The sequence below is a fragment of the Arvicola amphibius genome, chromosome 10, assembly GCF_903992535.2.
Source record: "Arvicola amphibius chromosome 10, mArvAmp1.2, whole genome shotgun sequence".
NCBI classification, from domain to species: domain Eukaryota; kingdom Metazoa; phylum Chordata; class Mammalia; order Rodentia; family Cricetidae; genus Arvicola; species Arvicola amphibius.
This window is the reverse complement of record NC_052056.1, coordinates 44597355-44623625: the sequence shown is the minus strand read 5'-3', so window position 1 is coordinate 44623625 and position 26271 is coordinate 44597355. Positions and strand designations below refer to the sequence as shown.

The 26271-nt window shown below is 38.9% G+C and overlaps 1 protein-coding gene across 8 annotated transcripts in view; it reads right to left on the bottom strand.

The window, feature by feature from the left end:
* Window positions 1-26271, bottom strand: part of Zbtb20 (zinc finger and BTB domain containing 20) — a 733810-nt gene that overhangs the window by 247969 nt on the left and 459570 nt on the right. Inside the window, exon 1 of one of the 8 annotated variants that reach the window (XM_038344644.1) lies at window positions 17691-17800. The exons of the other annotated variants lie outside the window; for them this stretch is intronic. The gene's annotated coding sequence lies outside the window, so the exon portion shown is untranslated. Of the gene's footprint in view, window positions 1-17690; window positions 17801-26271 lie in introns of those variants that run through there. 8 annotated transcript variants of the gene reach the window in all.

Below are 26271 nucleotides of genomic sequence, written 5' to 3'. Positions count from 1 at the left end.
AGCTGATTACTATGATTCATCTTCCGAGGTTAATCATGTCACAGAATTTGGACAAGAATCTCGCCAGCTCCTAATCATATCAGCATTGGTCCTTCATTATCAATGATAAATTCTTAAGTATTGCTTAAAGATAGGTAGTGAGGTTGGCTAAATGGGAATTCTGAGAACAAGAGAGATAGCCAAAGACAAATCTGACAAAAGCTGTCACCAGCTTCATACCCTGTGTGACACAAAAAGTCACTCCACTACAGGGTCTACTCTGAGATCCTCTCATACACCTCTTGAAGGTCACTGTGAAATGTTTAGGAGTTTCTTGTTTTGGTCACTGCAAAAAATGCTCCTTTCCCAGTTCTTCTCTGCTTGCTTCCTTTATTCTATGCATTGCTTTGTTTTGCCTCTTTGAAAGAGTTTCATTCAGTACCCCGGGCTGGTCCAAGATTCATTATGTATCTCAGGCTGGTCTCAGACTCACTGCAATACTCTTGAGAGATCTCCCCCCTTTATTGTTCTCTATTATACTTACTATTTCTGATAAAATATGTGTGCGCTATTTAATTTTTCTGCCCCTCCAATCCAAATGCTAGCTTTCTGAGTAGGGATTGTATCTCCATGACGTCTTAGTTGCCATTGTATCTGTAGCATCTATAATACTTGTTAATGAGGACTGGTTTTTAAATTTAATTTAATTTAATTTTTTGATACAGAATTTCTTTGTATAACAGCTCTGGCTGTCCAGAAACTCACTTTGTTGAGCAGGCTCACAGAGATCATGTGCCTCTGCTTCCTATGTGTTGGGATTAAAGGCATGCAACACCACTGCCCAATCAAAAAGGCAACGTTAGAGAAGCATAAAGAAACATTTAATGTGTATGGGGAAAATATTTTGCATAAACCTCTCTCCCTAAGCTTATTACTATATATATTTTGAAAATATCACCAACTAATTTAACTCATGAAGTAACTTTTTATAGAGTTTAAATATTTTTAAAATTATTACTTTGCTTATTATTACTGAAATAACAATCATATTCTCCACATTTTTGGTCTTAGATTTATGACTGTCCTCTGCCTCCCACAAACAGGAATGTGTACCACCATGTTTCATGGATTTTTTTTTTAAAACACACACACAGTAATAAGTAAAACTAACTTCTATATGGCAAAAAATACAAAAGCAAAAATTTTAAAACAGACATAGTTGTTATTAACTGTATTATATAAATACCAAGATGCTAACAGGACAAAGGATCTATATACATCAATAGAAAGAAAAAGTGATGAGCTGAGCTACCCTATAGAAGAATATATCAAAAGATGATTAGCATCACTTATAACAGAAAAATGAAAATGAACACTTCAGAGATACCATTTTCTGTCAACACAATTGTCACAAATCATGGAGTTTAATGAAAATACAACTTGTTTAAGTAGGGGTAAAATGGTACTTCTGGATATTGCTAAAGGGGCTACAAAAACATATATAAGAAGAAAACACAGTTCTTGAGTTTAAACCTATGAGACTATTAAAGGTTAGTATCTCTTTATTAAGTAGATAATATTCATCAATCTCCTAAAACACTCATGTGGTGGTTTTAGTAGGTGAAAAAGGTTTTTAAGGTGGGCAGATTGTAACATTCAGCTGATGATGTGTTTCAAGTACTCGAGGGGATCCTAGAGGAGAAATCGCCTTAACTGACAGGTTGTAATTAACTGTCACATAGCAGCAGCCCAAGTTTTGTGATAAGCCACATGTTTATTCACTGGTTAGAAATGACAGCATCACTCGTTCTATCAGTTCCCAGAGTTTTCCTCATGTTCTAGTCAGAGTACTTTGTGGAATGGTGTAGAAGCCATGAGAAAGAGCAGGAGTAAGCGATCCTATACTCGACTGTCCATTTACTTTGCTCTTTTACGATTTTGACAAAAAGGAAACCAGTAAGTTATCCATGTCATCAAAGAATCTCATCCTTTGAGTTCTGTTTTTATTTAGGAGATGACTGTAGAATGAGAAAGAGGGACAAAGGAAACATCCATCCATCCATCCATCCATCCATCCATCCATCCATCCATTCATTCATACTAACTGAACATCCATCTTGCTAGTAGTTACAATAACAAGATGAAAGACACAGTTACTGTTTTAAAATATTTTTGTGTTGTGAGAAAAAGGAAAAATAAATATCCACCTAATTAGAACACAGAGCGATAAGCACTTGTAATTAAGTTAAGCATCAATCTCCTGGGGAGAGCAGAGGTGTGAGGCTCCACCTTTTAATGAAGAAACGCAATGGAACGTTTTGAGGAGATGGTGGCTTAAATGAAACTTGAAGGATGAAGGAGATCTACATCACAGTGGGTGGAGGAGACACCAGGTAAGTGTAACTGAAAATATTAAAATGGGTCAGAGCAAGGCAGAGTGTGACCACTAAGGAAACCATAGGTGGTTTCAGATAGCCAATGCAATGTCTTAAAGGACTAGAGCTAAGGCTTAATGCCCGCCATCATTGGGACGAAGAAGCACTTGAGCCATTGTGTCGGGGAGGACAAGACCCAAATGAACAGTAAGAGGCATCCAGGCAGAGTGTAGGGAATGTTCCCGACAGAGAACTGCAGTTACTACTCTCAAATGCCTATTTCAAGAAATGGCTAAGGAGCTAGGAGCATGAATTCCTGGTTGTCAGCAATGAGCAGACTGTTCCCAATACGATCCCCCCGACTATTATCTAATCTCTTTTGTTGTCTCTGTAAGCATGGCTCCTTCCCATCAATGAATTCATTCAGTCCCGTAATCAACTTTGATTAGTGTTGTTTAACATCAATCTTCCCCACTTTTTTCAAAGAAAGATACCAATCAGTTGCTGCACACCCCTGCTTGTGAAAAGCACCACCTCTCCTGCTGACTTACCGTTCTCTTAATCAAAAGGGCAGGAGGAAGCAGTTGGGATTCACTTTTCTCTTTTTTTTCTTTCAAAGCACACAAATGTCAACTTCCTCAAGGATGTTTGGCACAGCTGAGTTCAGTCATGGAACGTACAAAGTCATCTTGATCAAAAGGTTGCAGGCAGCCCACTGCTAAAATGGAGGGAGGAAAGGAAACCACAGGCTTTCCTGAAGTGTGAATGAGTGCAGAGGCCACAGTCACATGTGTATTTACACAGGAGACATGCTGAGCCGACAAAGGAGAATAGAAACATGAACTCTACCAGGACACTTCTCCATCTTTACCTGTGAACCTGGAGCAGGACTAGATGCCTGGGCAGTCTTCTGTTATGACCAGCCAAGCAGTTTCCATATAGCTTTGTAGTGATCCTCAGCCATGGCCATTTTGTGTATGTTAACGCTTTATCTATGTCCCTTGTATTTAGCCAAAGTATAATTTTCCTTCCCTCTCTGGATGTGTAAGTGTTTGAACCTAGAACAAGCGATCAGTTTTGGGCTGGCAAGATGGATCCTGGATTTGAGATGCTAAGGCCAAGAGTATTCACTGAAAGCTCCTGTTCTCTACGGCTAAGGTAGTGTCTTAGTTAATTTTCTATTGCTATGAAGAGACATCAGGACAAAAGCAACTTATAAAAGAAGCATGTAATTCTTAGAGTTTCTGAAGGTCAGTCCATGCACATCATGGTGGGAAGCATGGTAGACAGCAGGCATGGTGCGGGAGCAAAAGCTAGAAGCTTTCATTCTGATCCAAAGGTAAAAGGCAGAAAGAGAGCAAGACTGGCCCTCGTTTGAGCTTTTGAAACCTAAAACCCACCCCTAGTGATACACTTCCTCCAATAAGGCCACACCTCCTACAACATCACACCGCCTAATCCTTCTCAAATAGTTTTACCAACTGCAGACCAAACATTCAAGTATATGAGCCTCTGGGGGAAGGAATTCTCATTTAAACCACCACAGGGAGACTCAGAACTATACACACTTCACAAGTGACTTTGTGAATAATAGGGGTCAGGAATATCTGGGAAATAATTCCACAGACAAACCTTGGTCACATCAGCTCACAGACCCTTCATTCCTCACCAGTGACCTCATTTTACTGCTTCTGTTGCCTCTGAAGTTGGTTCAGACTCACAGTAAACCACAAACTCAGCCTGCTTTAAAATGGCTTGATAAACATTCACTGACACTTTTAGTAATTTATCAATAACAAAATATCAAACAAGGATTACATCCATAGAAGCATCAACCTACAATTCCCAAGATTGACCTCTAATTAAATATGTTAAAAGTATTTGCTTAGTCAATACTCTTTAACTGCATAGGGAGGTTCTTTAGCCATTTTCACGGCACTGTCATCTCACTGATCAGATTAATCATTTCTATGCTGCTAGAGGTGATCTACAGGAAAACCAGCCTGCCTTTTATTATCTCATGGATGATAATGATGATGGCGATGATGATGATGATGATACAAACCAAATAGAAGTAAGCAGGAAAAGGAACTGCCCACCTTAGTGAAAATCTGTTTTTCGCCCTTTGAAAGTCCCATTACACCACCTCTTTTAATTGGCAAATCAGGCTCTTTTCTTACCCTTTAGGAAGAAACATGAAGAAATACTAACATGTGCTTACCTCTGGTATATTTTAGCTAACACTGTTATTAAATAGATATCAAACTAAGAGTGGGAATTGTTACTTACAAGTGTGTGAAAAATATCAATATGCAGATTTTAATATCAGTTTTAGGTAGAAATATGTCAATCCATGGTAGGCACATGAGTTTTCTATTCATAAGTCCTTCTTTAATTTTGCAAATAGTTTTCCTATATATGATGCTATTCTGCACTATGCAGACAAACATATTTGACAAGCAAAGTTATATTCAAATTCCATGCCTCAACTGGTGGACAAAATTAGGCCCAGTACATATCTGCAACTCAACATCTAGGGAGAAATAAATTGATACAGAAGGAAGCATTTTCCACATTAGGAACTCAGCACCTAAAACAGAAATTCATAGAGGTCTGTCCGTGTTCAAAATACATGAAATTAAAAACTCAACAAATGTGTTCCATGCTCTACTATGAGCCATATGTTGCTAGATCCATCGATAATAGAAAATGCACGATCATATCTACATGGGATTCAGAGTAGGAAAGTATTGAATGACTACTATTAAAACCAACTTAAAATCAGCTTCTTGCCTTAAGTTAGAAACAAATATGCATTTTTTGGGCAACTGAGAGTTCCACATAAAAATTATACATCCACCAAATCATTCTTTTTCAAAAAATGTGAGACCTGTACAAAGAAACATCAACTGGATGCATGCAAGTCATGATGTGTGAACACAATAAAAGTAAGACAATGAGTGTTACATCCCAGAAAGCCCTGGGAATGTCTAACCGTGTCTAAGGTGTAATAGCAAGAGTCTGAGGTGGTTTTGACATCCTTACTGCAATATAGTTCCCTGAAGTTTCTTTTCCTTGCTTACTTAGCAGAACTAAAGAAAGGAAGGAAAAAAACTTACACTGATTATAATTAGGAACTTAGAATAAATGCTCTCCCAGAACCTCCTTTGTGGATCAGGAGTCTATGATCTGTGAAGTAACCCAGAAAAATCATTAAGGAGACTGGAGAGGAACCTGTTTTGCCTCTGAGTTTATGTTCCAAGCTGTCAAACTTCAAGAGTTGTTTAAGAGCATGATAGAATAGAGTCACTATCTGTTGGAAGTCTGAGTAAGTCTGGGTGCTTAACTCCTAATCTAGCTAGCTCTGTCCCAGGAGGAATAAGAGACTTGATGAAAATCTTATCAAAAGGGCTAGAATTTAAGAAGTATGATAGTGTCAAAGTTAGAGTTTGGTGTGACGAAGATTAGAGAAGGTAAAAAATGTAAAGAGCTGTGTTTTCTGAAATATCTAATTTTTTCATCTCCCAATTGTGAATGTATTTAAGTTCTGACTGCTTTACAATTTAATTATTGCAATGGCTCCTCATTCAGAGTCTCTAACTAGCTTCAACTTTCTCAGTCTATACTTTACAGTGCAGGCAAGTTAACTCCTTGAACATTGCTTTTGCGCTCTTCGACTATGCCTATAAAGGATTATTATTGAAAAAATGCTTATTGTGTTCTGTGAAAGAGTCATTGCTATCACCACACACAAATAAAGCATACTAGACTCGATCTGACTTTGCTAATCTAGGTTCCAACATTCAATAACATGGACCTTTTTTTTCTAAATTCCTCGCTTCTAAACACCACCTTCTTCTTGCTGGTTGAATTTCCTTTCCACTAACATGTGTTCACAACTCATAACATTGGATCCATCTTTCCTTATCTCTAAATGACTTTTCACGTCTTACTCACCTAGTTTACCTTCTAGTTCTCCTGCAGAAGTCCTCCTCCTACCACCAAGCCTTCTACACATACTGTGGGCTGCTATCATCAGAGTCCCAGAGCGCTCACTGCCATTCTTTAGTGCTCCTTTGATACAAAATACCAGACTAACAATCCCATCAAGATATTTCTAGGAAGTAATTGCTAATCTTAGCACTAAAACTATAAAAGCTCTACTATCCTTGTGAGCAGGTATTGTGTCTTTGATAATCAGTAGCATTGTTAACTATTGTGACAATTACTAATTAAGTTCAACATAGTACTTTTTTAAATTCAAATTTTACCTCTTCTATAATCTTTTCTCACATTTTTCATGAATCCAAAAACAGTGGCAATCAAGGAAATATAATAAATATATATCAGAATGTAACTGCCAGTGACTTTATGGTTAACAATGATGGGTCTTTCTTTCTCCTATGGCTGTTTGCTCTTAGATACACTGCTATGCTAATGTTGATTTTGTTCATTTGAACTTGACATTAGTAAACCTCTGGATGTTGTTGGCACTAGCATATGGAAGTAGTAGGTACAGGAAGCCTGAGATGAGGTTCAGGGCCAAAGGTCTCTGATGTTCATCAGAGATCCAAGGTAAGAATCAGTGTGGGTGGCAAATAAATGATATGACAGTCTACCCACGTGGTTAAATGCTGTTTCTCATCATGTGGCTAATATCCATTTTATCCACTTATTACTGCTATATTTTCCTGAAAATGTAACAAATACAGAAAGGTGTATATGGATAACATGATATAAAGAACAGAATCAAGGTTAGAGACAAGGGCATCTGATCAAAATACAAATGAATTATGAACCACCTGTAAGGTGATTCAAGTTCCGAATGGGATAGAAACATACATATGGAGTACAGCTCTAGGGTGGCGTTCATAGTTTCTGAAGAAAGAGAAGCACAAAGGGGTCAGGCCTCCTATTTTAACTGGGTCTATTAAATGCTTCACATTAGATAAGAACACAAGAACAATGAAGAATTTGGACTGGAAGGCCAAAAAAAAAAAAAAAGAAAGAAAGTGGCAGAATAGCCTAGGTAGACAGTGAAGTCAGAATTTAGCATGTTAAAGCAAACAGACTTAGTATTTATGTCATGAGACTCATAACAGAAGGGTATCCATTCAAACATTATTTATTCTATATTTATTTATTGAATTAGAAGGATGAAACCAAGCCACAGCAAGTAGATAATAGGAATGAGGCCCACAATGGGATGATATATTAGAAATTTGTTAAAGCTAAAATCAATCATTAGCCCACCTCAATCAATGATGAATTCCTTCTATATGCTCTTGGAAATAAACAAGTTGGGTAAAATGCAAGCTCAAAGCTGGACCAAGCAGGTATTTCCAGGTGGTAAGGAGTATGCATGTTGTTTGTGAACATACTGTATTTTTTCTAACACATGATCCTGTACAACAGGAATAGGTGGCAATGAGGAGGATGCTAATCATCAACAGAGCCAAGGGCTGGAATGATGGCTCAGCAGTCAAGTCGCTCACCACTCAAACAGTATGTGTGATGATGAGAGACCAGGTTTGGGTGTGGCATTCTGTCTGTAAGACTAGCATTTAGAAAGTGGAGGCTGGGGAGTCCTGGAGCATGCTAGAATAGTCCTTTACCATTGAACTCCAGATTCAACTGAGAGACCTCACCTCAATGGATATGGTAAAGGGTAATGGAGGAAGTCTCCTGATATCAACCTCCTATTTCCACACATGCATTCACACCCAAACACATGCAATCACATATGCATGTGTACATGTACCACACATACACTCACATTTTAAAAAGAGTCAGAAGGAACACATTTTAGTAATTTTTAGGGATGCCTTAAAAGAAGGAGTTATGGATGGCTCCCATGTTTCTTCCTTACTGAGCTAAACTGGAAGAGCTATGAGGGGAGAAGGTCTTGTAGGCTGGGGGAGATGATCATCTAGAAATCCCTCATTTTCTAGCGTGATTGTGTGCAAAAGCCTAATATTGAACTAGGTATCTATGTCTTAAAACAGAAAAGCCAGCTGCTCAGACAATGAGCTCTTGTGTGTTTTGTGTGTGTGTGTGTGTGTGTAGTTTGTGAGAGAGGTGGGTCCCCTTTATCATTTGACCTTCAATGAATAATAAAACTGTTTTCAGCCCTTAAGCCTGTGTCAGCTGCAAAGGTGACAGATACCTGTCATATTTTAGAACAGCTTATCACTTCATCCCCTGAAGTGATTGAGTATTTATAGACACAAAGATAGAAACATAAAGCCTATATGTATAGGCAAGAGTCCCCTGGAGGTGGCGATTAGGACTAGGCAGTAATTTTAGCTTGAAGTCCCTATGACTTAAATAGCCACTTGAGCTCTGCTCTTGCAGTTTACGATGTCAATAGAACCCCTAAATGAAATTACAGCCTTCTGATACGCAGCAGGATATCCTTTCTTTGCCATGCAATATACACGGCCAGAAGAAATTGCTCTGTATATGGGGTTTCACTAAAGCAGAATTTATCATAAGGCAGCTCTGCTAAAATATCATTATGCTGTTATTCACTGGATAACACATCTAATGACTCGGGGTGCACTTGATAGCCATGTTTCAGTGAACACAGACGCACGCCCTGATGTGAACTGGGCACTCCAGTGCTTCAAAGCACTATCGATTTCAATTCTACCATAATTTACACCTGGCTTGTTTTGCCAATAGCTTGAACCCATGCTAACACTGGAACATACACATACAAGCATTAGAGAAATCAGAAATGAACTCTATAGCAAAATTGCAGGCAGCAAACTTTTGCCTATAATTTATAATAGTCTAATTAAAGATTCTATATGACTTTATGTTACACTTGGATGTTTACTATTAGTACTGCCCTATGGTTGGTGCTGATAATAACATTAACCTCTTATGTTTGTGCAAAATGTGTGTGCTTCTGGGGTAGGCTCTGGGGCTGTTCATCTTGCTCCCCTCCCCAGTATAGCTAGCACAGTGACAGGCACATAGATAAAAGTGTGTGATAATCTCTAATGGCTCCGCTTTCTTCTCTGTTTCATAAACATGGTGTAGTCCAACAGTCTGATCCAGTTTGTTTTACTTCATCGTACTTTCCTTGAGAAATATCCACTTTATAATTTGAGCTTCAACCATGATACTGATGATTCAGAAGGCAGCTATGCATGTATCTTTGTCGCTGATCCAGCTCCAGTATTCCTGAGTAAACCCAACTGCCTACTGGACATGAGTCTGGTGCTCCCCCAACAATTAAGCACATTCAAAAGCAAGTTTATCATCTTCCCCATCCTACATGACTTACTCCTCACAGTTTTTCTTGTTTAGTTGTATAAGGCAGGAACCTGGGAGCAATCCAGAATTCCTCCTCCTTTTCATGCCAGGCCCAGAGGTTATTAAATTGTGTCCATTCTGTCAGTTATCTCTGGAACAAGTCTCCTCCTTTATGCCTATTCCCACAGTTATTGTCCTAGTTCATTATTTCATTGTTTCCTGCCTGAACAATTTAAGGTGCCCCCTAACTCATTTTCCTGCCTCTCCTGTCCCACTCCTACAATCTATCCTTTCCTTTCTGCTGCCAGGGTGATCTTCTGTAACACAATGATTATTAACCTCTACTTGAAACCTTTTAATGGCTCCCCAAATGCTGAAAGAAGTTAAAGCATCTTTGAAAGGCAATCAAGGCCACCATGATTGTTCCCTGCTTACATACACAGCACCATTCTCCCCACCACACAAGTAAACATCACCAACACTCTTCCTTATCTGTCACCTGTTCCCCACTTAAGAGCCTTTGCCTCAGCTGCTCCTATCACCAAATTCTTTCCTTCTCTTTGGCCCTCTGGGAGAATCCTTCACAGCCAGCATGGGTTTGCTTCCTTCTCTGTAATGTTTCCTTGATGCTTTACTCCAGGGTATTTTGGGCTGTACAATATTTGGAGCCTGTTTCTTTGAACATCCTTCAGTAAAGTTATCAGTATATGACATTATCTCAAGCTCAATCTCCATCTGTCCCCCCTGTAATGAGAACTTAAGGTCATACCCTATTTAATCTTTGTACAGTTGATAACAGAACTATCATCTTAACATCAGCATGCTTCTAGGCTAAGTGATCAGATTCACACTGCCTATTTTCCATTCGATCCCTCTATAGAATCATCTTTGCTATCACTCAGGCTGCCTGGTATATTCATTTTTGTACACTGCATGTAATTTTATTGATATAAATTTTAATGATTTCATTTTTTAATTTATTCTCAAAATCTGCATAAAATATAAAACTGTATATACTAACAGAGTATGTAATGTCTCAGTAACTATATATGTATATATGTTGCATAAATTCATACATACAATGATTAAATCAAACTAAATATATTCATCTTTTAAATAATTATCATTTCTTTATGGTGAGAAAACTTTAGTTTCCAGAAAAATCTAGTTTCCAGAGATGTATAGTAACTTACTACAGTCACCTATTGTTCTAATAGTACATTGTACATTGGAGGTTTTTCTCCAAACTGACCAACCTTTCCACTCCTCTCCCACTCTCCATGTTCTCCAGGGACTTTAAACTTTAAACTTCTATACTCAACCACACTATTCTTGTCCAAGTCCTTTGCACTAGATAGTTCCATTGATGATGCACTTGTACAGAATCATACAAAATTTTGCTTCCAATGAACCTTGTCTCAAATGTGGTCCCCATGCAATTTTAAAGGACAACCTAAGTCCCATCTTTCTCTGTCCTGATTAACTGTTCTCCACAACACTTAACATTAACAAGTCATGTACTTTCTATATGAATTTCCTCATGTGTTTCTCCCAGACAGTCTATAATATGAGAATAGGGACTTCTCTTTGTTTATGTACTCTAGAATCCCCAGCCCTGGAAGTGTGTGGGCTATATAGTTTGAGGTCCTCAATGAGTATATGTTTATCAACCAATCTTTAGCTTCTATAATAAAAACTGATGGAATACAGATTCTAAAGTATTTTGTGGCCGGGCGGTGGTGGCGCACGCCTTTAATCCCAGCACTCGGGAGGCAGAGGCAGGCGGATCTCTGAGTTAGAGGCCAGCCTGGTCTACAAGAGCTAGTTCCAGGACAGGCTCTAGAAACTACAGGGAAACCCTGTCTCCAAAAACCAAAAAAAGTATTTTGTGAATGAAAAAAGAATGAATGTTAAAAGCATGTTTAGTGATTATAATGGAGAAACAGACTTTGTACTCATCCTCCAGAAACACTGGCAAGTCAGTCAAATGGGTACCATTATCTTTCTTAGGAAAATGAAGCAGATGAGTCCCTTAATTTAGAAGCCTAAATTAAGTCTACCTGGTTTGTTCTTCTCTTTTTAATTTGCTATTGAAATGTAGACAATTTTTTGTACTCTGATCATGATGTAGCTATAACATTTATTACAGCATTTTGTTCTCTTGACTAGGTAGGCAATTAGCAGGAGGTGAAGGTGCTAATATCTTTTATTACAATTTATATCCTTCCATATTTGCTGCTTTTCATAAAATAGATCCTTTTCTTTCATTTTCAAAAGTGGATTAGGCACTCATACAATTTTGTCCCTCAGAGTGATTTGTATACACTACCCGAGAGGCCATCAGACTACAAATCCTGCCAGAAGGAACTGGAAGGTGAATGTGATATTTGTAGCTTGAGGATGAACAGGTTATTTGGTGCCAAGTTTGTGCTACTGGAAATGTCCTCTACATGTTAACTCCCAAATGAGAACAAATTCACATTTTAGTTTTTGGCATATCTGCAGAGTTAACATTCCATTGTTCAAGGGTTAAATATTCATTATGAGAATATCTTCTTTTCCTCCCCTGGCTGCTTACATCTAGGAATTCAGTTTACTAGAGAGTGCAGAGAGAAAATTTAAAAGAATACAAAAATGAGCATCTCACTTATATACCACACATGGACACAATGACAATCATTTTTAGAAATGGAAAACCATTTTCAGAAAGTAGGATCAAATACTTGGAGATTGTCATGCTGATTGACCACCAACAGTTTAGATTAAAATCCACGTCATACATTTTTCTTTTAATTATTGTTTACTATGTTTCTTCATAGTATGTACACTTGCTGTTTGGTTTATTATATCAGGGCATCATACAGGGCACTGGAGTGAGGACACAGCAAACGGCACACTAGAGGCTGACTCAATTGATGCCCCTTCTCTGAAGGTGTCTCAGTGGGCTGTGGCTTAACAACTGAAGCAGCACCAAGTGAATCTACCAATTTCTCTCCTCATCGATCAGAAACAATTGAACTTGGCTATGTTCAGCTATTATTTACCTCAAACAGGGCATTTAATTAGTGCTTGTTAAGACAGTGCAAATGATTTGGCTGCCTGTCCTCCTGCCCCTGCTCTTTATTGTGTTGCCCGTCTGCTCCACCTATCTCCTGTCTAGTTCACAACATTCAGAACCTGTTCATGCACCTCTGCATTTCCACCAGTCTGGCTGCTCAGCTGTGGACTCTGAGGAAGGGGAGAGTCACATTCACAACCTGGAGAAGCTCCAGCTAACATGGAACATTACAAGTAATAAGGTATGTTCAGACTTCATGAGCTAACCAAGTTAGGTATCTGACCTAACAAGAGTCCCAGAAAATGAAGGGAACTACTGTAAATTGAAGACCTCCATGTCCCATTAGAAATGGCCCAATCTTCATGGGATTAGAGAAACTACTTCAGTAGATGGCTAGAACAGTTGCAGTTCTCAGATCTAGTAAGGGATGCAGACAGAAAAGTCTATTGACTTGTTTGCTAGACATGCTGCCATTAAGGAAAGCAAGAGATACTCACTGCTAATGAATACACATATTCATTCATCCACTAGCTAGCCACTGATCTTCCAGCTCCTTCATTATGACTGAGGCACCATGACATTGTTTAGAAGGGGAAGAACACACAAACATAAAATATAATACCCTCTGTCTATACAGAGATTTCTAATCCAAGGCAGCATAAGATAAGTGACGGCTGCTGCCTTTAAAAATGCTATCAGTAACATATCATCATTACCTTGGCTTATCATGGAAAGCTTCACAAGGAAAATGTGACCTGATTGACTGGATATCTTGCAAGGATATCTGGGAAATTATATTCTGATGCTAATATATAAGAACAGTATTAATGCTTTTAATATACAACTGGATAGCTGAGGAATAAAAGAATAAACTAGGTCATTTGTATATGTATTAAGTTTTACAAAACTGAATTCATTAAATATACTCGATTTTAATTATTAGCTATTTAATTTCTTTCTACTTTTTAAAGCTACTTCTTAAACACAACAATTAATATTTTGAAGTTCTGCAGAATAGAATTTAGGTTTACAATCTGTCATGCATATTTAATCAAGGATAATTACTAAATTTACCAGTTATCAGATCATCCCATTTGAAGACACTGTTCATAAATAACTACATAAATTGTCTGTATTATCAATGTGATAAAATGTCAACTTAGCTCTGTTTATGGCCAGTTTAAAAATATTGTGTGAAATTCAAAGTCAAGAAAAACTAGGTAAAATCTTACTTTGAAAATATAAGAACATGGTTTTGCACATATACATACATTTATATGTTTTTTTTTTTTGAGACAGGGTTTCTCTGCAGCTTTAGAGCCTGTCCTGGAGCTAGCTCTTGTAGACCAGGCTAGTCTCGAACTCACAGAGATCCGCCTGCCTCTGCCTCCCGAGTGCTGGGATTAAAGGCGTGCGCCACCACTGCCCGGCTTATATTTATATGTTAACATACATACTCAACCATATATATATGTTCCAAAAACTTGTTATAACATATAGAGCATGTGTCTTTCCTAGGGAATCACAGAAAATACCCAAAACCATTTCTGTACAAATAGAACAACTTCTTCATTTAGTATTAATTTTGCCAAAAAGATAAGAAAAGATAGAATAATTTCTTAATGGAGCAATCATAATCTGGTTATTTAGCAATTTCACTTGTGTATAGTTGTTACTGACTAATTAAATGAGTATAACATATAGGAGATGATCCCATCTAAAATTTTTATGCAAGAAAAAATATATTTTGAAACATGAATCTTCATAAATTTAATGAAATTAAAACTTCCAAATGAACACTGGAAAACTGACCTAGTTATAGTATGTTATTAAAGGCTTATTTATATAGGACTGGAAAAAGCCAGGTAATATGAATACGGCTATGCTATGTCAGCTTATGCAAAAACATCATTTTCCCTCCAACAAAATATGTACTAATCAAATTCTAACTTCTTATCAACTCACTAAGACAATTTTTTATAACCATATACAACTCTAGATCTTAGCAGCTATAAGAAAATATCTCTGGCAGATTAGATTTATAAAATATAATTTTTTGGGACATAATGTTAGGTAAATGTGTTTACACTCTCTGCCTAAAGTTGCTTACAAATTTTTTATGTACAGTCATAGTTTTTTGAGAATAAACTGTCTCCAGGTGTTATCAGACCCAATTGTCTTCAGTGTAGCCCACAGAGACTAAGTTTCTCTCTCAAGTCTGTTGGGAATCATAGCAGAGAGAGTCACAGACTACTAGGTAGCTCTGGGTGGCCATGGACTAAGAGCTCCTTACATTTCTTCAGTCATGTTCAAATATTTATTTATTTACTTATTGGTTTTTTTTGAGACAGGGTTTTTGTCCATAACAGTCCTGGATGTCCCGTAACTTGCTCTGTAGACCAGACTGGCCTCAAACTCACAGGGATCCACATCCCTTTTAAAGGCCAGCGCCACCAGCACCCAACTTCATGTTTGAAAGTTTTTTAACACCATTTTGTTGTTCACCATTTTAGAAAATGACAAATAAATTAAAAATGTCTCACAATAGATTGTCCATATAAGTAGTGTAGCAGTTACTAACATGGGCTAATAGAAGTGGAGTCTATACCACACGAGGCTTTCCCATTCTGGCCCTAACTTAATTGAAGTAGCTTCCTTTTACAAAGTAGCTAAGGAATTTGATGAGCCTTGGAAACTACAGGAGTTGTGCTAGAACTTGGGTTTGTTCAAGAGGTCACTGACAAATCCTCGTATGACATTGTAACAGCACATGGTATCTGCAGGGCAGTTGGGCATATGAACATGCACGAGTTCTGTGGTTAAAAATCCAACTCACCCAAACCAGCAAACAAAATTCCAAGGGTAAGTATCAATACTTTATATGGAATCACTGTACCGGTTTGGACAAAGGTATATACACAAATACATAAAGACTTGCAAGACACATATCTGTAAAGTCAACTATTATTAAAGCAGTTTGCCCGTAGTAATGTGTTACTAGCAATCTGTTAACAGCAAAGACAGTGAAAACAATGAAGTGGCATCTCTTTCCAAATATTTAAGGACATCGAGTAAGTGGCCCTTAGGCTGAGCTGTGGGTCTGGGAAGTTTTAGCCTATGAGAACTATATTGGGAACACCAAAGACTCCTTCCCCCTCCAAGAGCAATTCACTTCAGATGATGCCCCACCGTCAAATAATTTTATAACCACCATGTTGTTTTGGTTTTGGCTTTCTCTTTTTTCCCATTCAATCTTTTAGAGCATGTCAGATTCTTGAATTCAGAAAGATGAGAAAGCACAGTAAAACTGAATATCTTTAGAATAGCAATTAAAGTAGGGACCTGAAAGCAGAAGACAAAACTTCATTCCACATATCCCTTCCAGGGAGGGTATTCATCACCAAGAAGGATGTGGAAGGTCCCTACTGACTATGACATATCAGACAGGCTACAACCCCACCCCTACCCCATTCCATTCCTTTGACAACTTCCCAGAGCCCATTCAGTTGGTCTCTTAAATTGAGGACAATACTATATTTGGGTTTAACATTGTGAAGACAATCATCAGTTTCCTTTGTCAAGATGATAAATTTCCTTGGAACCATATACGGCGTCTCACTGCATTCTTCTGCTCAGTAGCATGAAAACAGAGAAATAAAGAATAGGGCGTGACACATGACGTTTTCCTAAGGTCAGATGGGGAGAGGCTCCTAACAGTTAAGAGCGACCAGGACTTGAAAAGGTGATCTCTAAAGGGAGAACACGAGCAACATTATTGTAGCTTACAACTACTACAGATTTTCTCTCTGCCTTGGCTAGGTATGTGAGTACTGTGCGTACGGCACAGCTACTCAGAACAGAAGTTAACAGAGGAAAACTTCAGAGGAATAATTATTCCCACTTTCACTTCCCCCTCCCACCACCCTGAGCTCTTCCTCTTTGCCCCAGTCACTCACCTACCTTCCTCCTCCCACAAGCATGTTTGCTAGGCACGTCAAGGCTGACAGCCCTATGTGGCAGCGCAAAACCTATACCTGCAGGCTGCTCCTGAGCAGAGTCTCTAGGTTCTGCCATTGTCCAGAGGGTGCTCAACTGTACACACTAAAAATCTCCATCACTGTTTGATTGTGTGTCAGGCTTTTTTTAAAAAAAAAAAAAAAATTAAATACCCTTTATTTCCTGCCTGTCTCAGAGACACCAAGAATAGAATACTTGCTACATCAAATTCTGGAGCCTCACCACTCACCAGGATTGTGGTTCCTGATCCAGGGAGTGACGGCTGAGAAGCAGCACAGTCTCTTGAGAGTGTCCAGGCCTGGCTGTTAAGCTCCCTGCTCTGATTAGTTTGGTGAGTTCACAGTGTTCCAGAGTGCTGAAGCACAGAAATTAGGGAGGGGGGGTGGTGGAAGGAAAATCACTGGAGCCTCTTACGATCTAACTTCCACTAACTGAGAGGAAATGTCTTATAAATAAACAACAGCAAGAGAAACACACACCAAAAAAAAAAAAAAAAAAAAAAAACTATCCCGTCCTGCCAGAGGAATGTACATTATTGTCTCCCGACGGAAAACTTTGCACCACACCAGAATGCAGCCATGTCTCCTGAAACTACCTCTCTTAAAACAGAAAGGAAAAGAGAATCAAGAAGGAAAGTGGGGAAGCTTCTCTCGTGTCCTTGAATTCTGTTGGGAAGTTCATGTGAGTTCCCAGTAGACAGGCTACACTGAGCAGTTTCAGCAGTCTGTGTTCCAGGGTTTCGTGCGGAGGCTGCTTATTAACAAAATTTCATTTCTGCCCAGATCATTGCTCTACCATCCGGACATTTTCAGAAGGGAAGTTCAGGGAAGGGGGGGAGGGTGCAACTTTGGAGGAGAGGAGAAAAGAGGACAAAGGGAAACTCCTGATGACCCGGAATACCCTTGCCACGGCCATGAGCCATGCTAAGCAAGCCCCCACCCACCACCGTCCCCTGCTTGTTGAGGACTTGAAGATGCAGTTGTGTTTAATCTACTTACTCTTTCTGCTCGGGAGGCTGAGGTTCCTACATTTCCAGCTCATGCTGGACTGTACCGTGAGCAACAAGTGAACTGAGTTCTGTGAGCTCATTCTAGTCCTTCGACTCCTGTCCACATCACTAAGCGACTGCACAGCTTGGCACAGGCCAGGATGAGTCAGCAGTCTCTGGTCATGAGAGGCCAGGCCTGGAATAGCATTGGGGTGTGTGTGTTGAGGGGGGGCAGGTCAGGAGCAAAATGAAGCAGAAAAGCAGCCTAGACTCAACTGTGCAATATGCAGGGCACTGCAGGCCACAATGAAAGAGTTTCATCAGCTCTGGGGTAAAGAATACAGAACTGCAGAAAGAATGGCAGATTCTTAAGAACAAAACAGATTCTGAAGGCTAAAGCATTCTGGCCATTATTACTACGTGAGCACCTACTTATCCCATGCGCTGTAAATTCAAGTAAAAACAGGTAGTTTTATATTATATTGTTTCAGCATCTTGATATGGTTTCCCAATTGCTAAGTAGCAAAACAAAACAAAAGCAAAGCACAGCAGTGTGTAGAGAAGTAGTATATTTCATAAAACAATGTAATCGTATATAACTGATACATTAAGGGTGAACATTTGGACTGACTGTATCCTTATATAAGCTGCCCAAAGAGCATTAAAGAGAAGCACTCTCTCCATCAAGACTGACAGCAGAAAAAAGCCTAGAGAATAGAGGACACTGCCAGTTTAATGGTGCGCACACAGGGGATGCTGCCTTGTGCCTGTATTTCTAAACAACAGGTGCTTGTGTAGAAATTTATTTAGTAAATAGGGCTCTGCTAGAAAGTGGCCATCCCTACCCCCAGGATTCTGAAACATCACTCCTGTACACTCTAAAATAGCTAGAGGTAAGTCAAAATGAAAGGACAGGAAAAATTTAAGTTAAAAAAGTCAATCAGCAACACAGAGGCAAACTGTCCCGCAAGTCAACTGATAAAAACTTCCTAAAAACAAACCGAAACATACCAAGCCACTGTATCTCGATAAGCTTACTGAGCTGGATATTGAAAATTATCAGCATCAGAAGGAGAAGGCTATCTCAAGTGTGGTGGTTTGGAACTGTATGCCATGAAAAACGGAATGAGTCAGTGGAGCAGAGAAACTAGAGGACAACTTTATGGAAGTCTGAAGAGGAGCCATGAAGATCTAGAACACATTCCTAGCTTTTATCTCTAATGCCCAAGTGTGTGTTCACATTGACACGAGACTATCTCCAGACCTTTTATCCCACAGAAGCATATCACTTCAAGCATCCTATCACATATTCAATGAATTTCCTAGTCTGTTTCCTTCCCGTTGAAAGGGGGGTGACAGTATCATCCTTACTGAAGCATTACAAAGACTGAGTTGGTTTTTATCCACTTTGGTCATGGCTGTGTCTGTCCAATGGTGAATGTACCAGAGACTACTATTATTACTACTAGTCTTAGATCACTATATCACATCTGTGAGTGTCCACTAAAGAAACTCTGGCATTGTTGTTCCACTGGACTGAGTAGAACCAGCAGAAAAATCTACAGTCAAATCAGCTGAGTGTATGGCTTAGCATGCTGCTCTGAAGAGCTTGTTTTCGCGTGGGATGTTAAGCGCTACATGTGAACACAGAGAATGCTGATGATCTGTTATATGAAAACCTTGATTTGGGGCATCTATGTTGTCAAAACCTGACAGTGTCCAGTAACTAGAGGCCTAAAAAAGAAGAGGAATTTTTAGAAGCTACTCCAAAAGCAACAGTATAAAAGCGCTATTGGTCTTGACCACATGATGAGTGTTTTTTACCAAAGGGGAAAACTTAGTCCGGTTGGTTGTCCCAACCTAATTGATTAATTGTGGGTCTGACCATCTGGCTGATGAATGCTGACACCCAGCAGTGATTACTGTGTAACACAAGTCCGGATGTGCTCTCCATGATGCCTCCCACAATAATGGCAGCAGTGAACTTCAGGTTAGTTTATTCAGGCTTCTTGGCTCAATCTCTTCATGGAACAGTGGTTGTGGCAGGGAATATTTTACTAGATCTGGTCAAGCCGATCTTCTCTTGTTTCAGTGCCCCTCCTTTCCAACTCCACTCCTGTCCTCTCCTGAGCCCTCTTGTACACAATCGTTTTTCCTGCAAAGCATTCCATCTGTAGTTTTCATCATATTGCCGACTCTCCCCTCTCTGGCTGCTCTATTCTGAAAAGGATCAGACTGCTCTAAAAGGCTTGTACTGCTGTTTGATAGCAAAGCTTAAGGAGACATTTTCCTTATTTCTTCTGTACTGGTTTACTATAAATTTTTCTATGTTTACAAAACAGAAAATTATTTCATTTAAGTCACAAAGCCAAGTAAAAGTTCTACGATGGCTCAATCCTGCATTTGGTTTCTAAGAAGTACATGGATTAAGAGAAGATAATTTTTACATCTCAAAGTTCTTTCTGATTTTCAGAAGTGTTCCACAGACAGGGACCATCCTTCCCCAGAAACCAACTTAAGGATTCACGGAAGCATTTCACAGTAAGAGAGCGTCAGCCAGCTTAAAAAAAAAAAAAAAAAAAAAAAAAAAACTAACAGGATCAGTAAGCATGCGCCCTGTCAGCCATCTACATCTGGAGATAACATGTATGCAGAATCCCCCAAGCTAATCAGATCCGAACCCATGTAAACTTTAGTTATTACAAACAAGTTCATTTCTTTCCATTCTGTTTGGAGGAGAGGATGAGAGAGCAAAATGATACCAAATGCCTTCTTTTAAAAAACGTGTCTGAGGAGTCACAACAATCATCCTCGTTCTCTTTCCTCTTCCCATCCTGATTTCCACCTTGAAATCATCCTGCCTCTTGGTTTCCACAGATGCTGAATTCCTCTTATGTTTCAGGCTGTATTAGTGTTAATTTTCAGTAGAGAATGGTAGCAGCATGCTGAAATACAGAGTTCTGTATGGGGCGTTGGGAAATGTTTTTGGCATGACTGTCAGTAAACAACTCTGTGTCTTGGGCAAGTCAAGTCCCTTAACTCCCTGTGTCTCAGTCTCTTCATTGAAAAATGATAGGGTAGGACTGCATGAACTCTGTTGTCTCTGCCAACACTAAGATTCTATGGTTCTATAGCTCATTTCCCTTTTTCTTCCCTCTGGCAGCAAATGCTCAACAACTCTGCATATAATAATTTTCTGCTCTCAGTTACTAAAGAAAAAATGTCTTCTTTATTTACTGCTGAATATTTTCTATTTGTTTCCCCTCTTTCTTTTTGACGTTAGATATTCTGAGTCATAAACATGAACATATTCAGATACTTTAAATTTGAAGGCATTTAAGGAGAATAGCTTTCCCATGTAGAACATTTAGTGTAGCTCTGCATGGAGGAAGCCAGCCATCCAAAAGTGGAGCAAAGGGGCCAATTCACAAATGAGAGGAAGCCTTTCATAATAAGAGTCTCCAGGCTCTTCAATTTAGATAAAGCTCAAATGCTATCAACCTCCAACTACTTTTCCAATCAGTCCCAGACACTATCACAGACACTTAGGACTACAAATCTGAGGACCAGTGCTGGCAGTGATGCAGTTCTTATTTCACCTCCACCATCCACTGCCAAGCAGGATTTAGGATGGCATAGTAATAAGAGCCAAGAGGACAATCTGTCATTTATTTTCCTCCAAACTTTTTGAAATTTCCCATTTGGGCTCTGTTTCCCAGTTTTAATTTGGTAACTGCCATTTTTCAGCATTTCTTTTAACAGGTTACTAATAATTTCTGATACAGGATCTCATATTTCATTTTCTGCTGCTAGAACTGCTGTTAATATTTCATCTGCCTTCAACTTGGCCCTGAGTACAGCTGCTGCGTTTTAGAAGCTCTGCTAACACTGAGGTTCTGGGAATTTCATCGCCAGTGCTCACTCAGTTTGTCCAGGTCTGGTGAAGTAAAAGTAATAGGTTGTCTGTGTAGGAAATATCTGAAGATGTGCTAAACATGTTATTGATTCTTAAGGCATCTCCTCCCCAAATCTCTGCCTTCAGCAGATGCCCTATTTATTTCCCACGGTAACCTGTAATTGGCTTAATTTTTAGAAGTAGAGTGATTGTTAAGCGCTGGGGATCACAGGAAGAGCTGGGTTCAGTTTTCTTTTGTCTAAAATTTGTTAGCAGTATCACCTGGAAGGCCAGTGCTTCTCTCCATGTGCAAGAAAGAGTTTGAGTATCTATCTGTATTGCTATGAGGATCCAATAAATTAGTGTTGAAGATTACTGAATGCTCAATAAATGATGGCTACCACTATTAATAATTTACAAATTCACTCTATATAATTATTGGGTTTTGACACCTTCTCTAAGGTCAACAAATTATATCTGAATTCAGATGTTTCTGTGGCTTTATCTATAGCATACAATAATAAAATCCTTTAAAGTGTGGATCAGTAAAGCCATAATGTTCAGCATTACTTTTTTTGCTGCCTTTATATCTAAAGCAAAGAATTCCTAAAACATTTTGTTCATCTAACATGTAGCCCCGATCGTAATCTGATCTCTATGGACATATTGACTTCCTCTAGCCCTTAGTATTACAGATTATTTTAATATTATTTCAGTGTGTATGAAGCAGGGTCCATTAGAAGAGAAAAGTCACATTACAGTAAAGAACTATCAACAGAAAAGGTGGTTGTGATAATGGAAGAGGACATTATAAGAAATAACGATAACTCTAAAAAACAAAAGAACAACAAACATAAGAAATAGTTGCTACTGTAGAGTTGAGACTGCATGCTCAAGGAAAAGTTGTTTTGACCTTTAGATGAGGATTCAGGCCTGGCTGGGTGCACACACACCACACACAAATCCCTTTCTGATTTTGGATATAGACTTTGTTCAACTAGGGCTAGACACTACTCACTGAATGCCAAACAAGTGCCAGAGAGATTTCTCAATAGGAATTGTTGGGTACCTGTACTCTTGGGTGGCAACAAAAGATATTCCTGGGATGGCTGTGTGGCTATCTGGTATGTGATACAAGTGGGTGGAGACCAGGTAGTGGGGTTGCTATCTGTTTTCATTTGGAGCACCAGGGTATTGGTGTGTGTCATACCGAAGAATGTGAAAAAAGCTATTCAAAGGAAAGAAGGCAAATTCTGGGGAAATTATGAACAATGCACAAGGAGTGGGAACCAGTAAGAAAATCCTTTCTTCTGCAGTATGCTAGGCCAGTGGGCAAACAAAAATACTTAACGTGGCCATAGCCAGAAGCCTAACTAATGAACACAACTGGTCTCTTATTGATGCTTTTTTGTTTAATATTGAAAGTATATCAATGCAGAAGAATAGTTACAGGAAAAACCTAAAACATACTGACTTGCAGTTAGAAGAGAGAGAAAAAAAGAGAGAATCAAGGTTATTATTTTTTTTTTTTTGCCTTTATCGAACTTCGGAGTATGATAAAGTATGTAATGATGCTAACAATCCATACCATTGAGATTCTGGTGTGTGTGGGGTGAAGGGTCACTATCCTGAAGTCACAGAGTTAGAGCAATACTTTAATATTTCTGTATGCCCTTTTCCTTAAGTAAACGATAAGCATTTAAATACATACAGGCAGTGCATGGAAGAAGCCCTACATGGATTGCTGTTAGAACTAGCTTTACATGTAGGTAAGATGCATACTCAAGCCAAACCCCTTTTTTTTGGCTTGATTTCTTAATTCATTAAAGAAATTTTTATTTTAAATAGAAGTTGAGTTTAGAAACAGAAACCTCTGACATGAGAGAATTGTTTGGTTGTTACAGAGATCGGATCACAGATTCTAACCGGAGCAGTAGAGTGCTAAACAAAGTATACTTCAGGAGGCTCAGCACAAAAAGCACACACCTCACCCCCACACTTGTGTTTCCCTAGGCCTGGTCACAAGTCATACTCATTTCATTCAGTGGAACAGATCTTGTTTCAAGTCATGCTTTCTGAAAACTGACAGTAACATCTAGCGAGGCAAGGCTTTCTGGATACTCCCACAATCCTCTCTCACAATCAGGTTGTTCACATCTCTTTCAGATGCATGTAGATATGTTTAAGATTTTCTTTTGTTTGTGTTACATATAAATACGGAGGGGAAACATAATGTCCCCATATTGAAGCCCTCCCTCCAGACCACATTCACATACCTCTCACATTCAGTTCTTGAGCTGAAAGGAGAGGATGCAAACAGAGCATCGTAAATCCCTATGAAATGGCCTGGCAAGTCCATTTTATTTTAGTTTGCCCTTCTGTTCAGCTGGCTTTTCTGCTATGACCCACTATACTTACCCTGTCGGCTGCTCTTACTAGCAACATGCCTTTTTAATCAGCCTTCCTGGGGTCTGCATTTGATTACAGCATTTGTGTTCTATTTTGATTCTTTTGTACTGTGCCCTGTGGTGTTAGCTTGAAAGGTGTTATTTATAAAATGAAATTCTATTGTATTGCCACTTGGATTCAAAGAGGACATATAATATTAATGTAGAATGTATTTAATAATATCTTGAAACTATTAAACCAATTTCTTCATGAGAACACAGAGCAGAAGGAAGAAAGTGGGTTAGTAACCAGGTAATAAGACTTAAGTATCACCTGAGCCTTTCTTCATGAGCTCCCAAAAGCTGGCATAAGAAACATTCTCCTAATAGCAGGGTTCTAGGGAGAGGACTACCTTCCTTAGCTGGACCAAGGCAGCACACACCTGTTTAAACATTCGACTGTGCAGGTCAAACATTTTCCTAGGCTTCAGATGCAAATTATTTTTACTACGAAAATCATGGGATGAGAGATGAATATAACTCACTTATGACTCAGAAAGGCTTAAGTAAAGAAAGAAATACAATTGGCCACTGCTAGAGAGCCTCTTTTGAGATTTATAAAGATCTGTTCTCCCTTCTGATACCTTTCAAAAGAGGAAAATTCTAGTGCTACCAAGAAAACAAGTTTCTAGGTTGCCATAATTAGAATGATTTCTCACCTCCCCAAATTGCTGGTTTCTTTCTACCTGCTGAGCTCATAGTATGGGGCTCACGGACTGGTTGGGGAGAAGCATACTCATCTTTTCTTCACTTCTTTTACTTTCACTTTTAATGCAAACCAAGGCCTAAACTATGCACTCCACTGCATTACAACTTGTGCAGCATGTCTGCTGTTGCAGGCATTCCATTTGTGCACTATACTTTTTGCTTTTCTAGTGACAGCACTGAAATGAATAGCTATCTGCCCCTAGATACGGAATAAGGGATGTTCAGATGTGGAAGATGGCTATGCTCGGTAGAAGTCGTGAGTAATGAGTGAAGTGGAATGTGCGATATGCAAAGGAAGCTGTACATCCTCGGCGGCTGTTCTCACTCACTGGTTTATAGAATTCCAAGAAACTCAGAATCCAGCTTTCCAATAGCCAGAAAGGGAATAATTACATTTTTCTTGTTGTTTTCTAATTGCACTGAACTACTTTGTGGATGGATGATCTAATGATTCTGGACTGCTCTAAAATCTTTCAAAGGAAAGTGATATAGAAATGTATATATAGTAAAGTGATAGTTCAAAGACCATGTTTTGTTTGACAACTCTAAAGGAATGTGGTGTGGGAGGTCCTTCTGTCTATGTGTTGCTTTCATTGGTTAATGCATAAAGTATTGGCCTCTTGATAGGGCAGAACCTTAGGTAGGCGGGGAGAGCTAGGTAGAATGCTGGGAGAAGGAAGGTGGGGAGAGAGATGCCATTGAAGCCACCAGCGTCAGACATGCTGAATCTTTCCCAGTAAGCCACTGCCATGTGGCAATATACATATTAATAGAAATGGGTTAAATTAATATAAGAGTTAGCCAATAAAAAGCTAGAGCTAATGGGCCAAGCAGTGATTTAATTAATACAGTTTCTCTGTGATTATTTCAGTTCTGGGCAGCCGGGACGAACTATTGGCCTCCTCCTACAGGAATGAGCTTCTCTCCTTTTTGGAATAAACCATATATACAAATGAGATGCCAAAACCAAGGAGCTAGGATGGATTGAGGATACACATCTCAGTCTTGACTATCATATTATCAGCTATTTCATGAAAAACATCACATTGTTCAATCTCTGCATCCATTCAGGTTGCACCTCATTAGTTTGTGTTATATAAGTATTCCATTAATTAATATATGTTAAATTAAACTGAAAAATAACATAAAATATTGAACCTGAAAGTAACTACTGATAATGTTGCCTTATTGTGAACAATAAAAAAAGTAACTGTCCTAGTTTAGTTTCTGTTGCTGTGATAAATCCAAGAGCAACTTGGGGAGGAAAGGGTTTATTTCATCTTACAGTCCATCATGGAGAGAATTCAAGGCAGGAACTACATTAGAGGCTATGGAGGAATGCAGCTTACTGGATTCTTTAGATGGCTTACTCAACCTGCTTTCCTTACAACTGAGGACCCGCTGTCTGGTGTCTCACCACCCATAGAGGACTGGGGCCTTCCACAACAATAATTAATCAAGAAAACACCTTTCAGAATTGCCTACATGGCAATCTAATTGAGGCATTTTTTTCAATTGTGGTTCCTTTGGCTCAAATGACT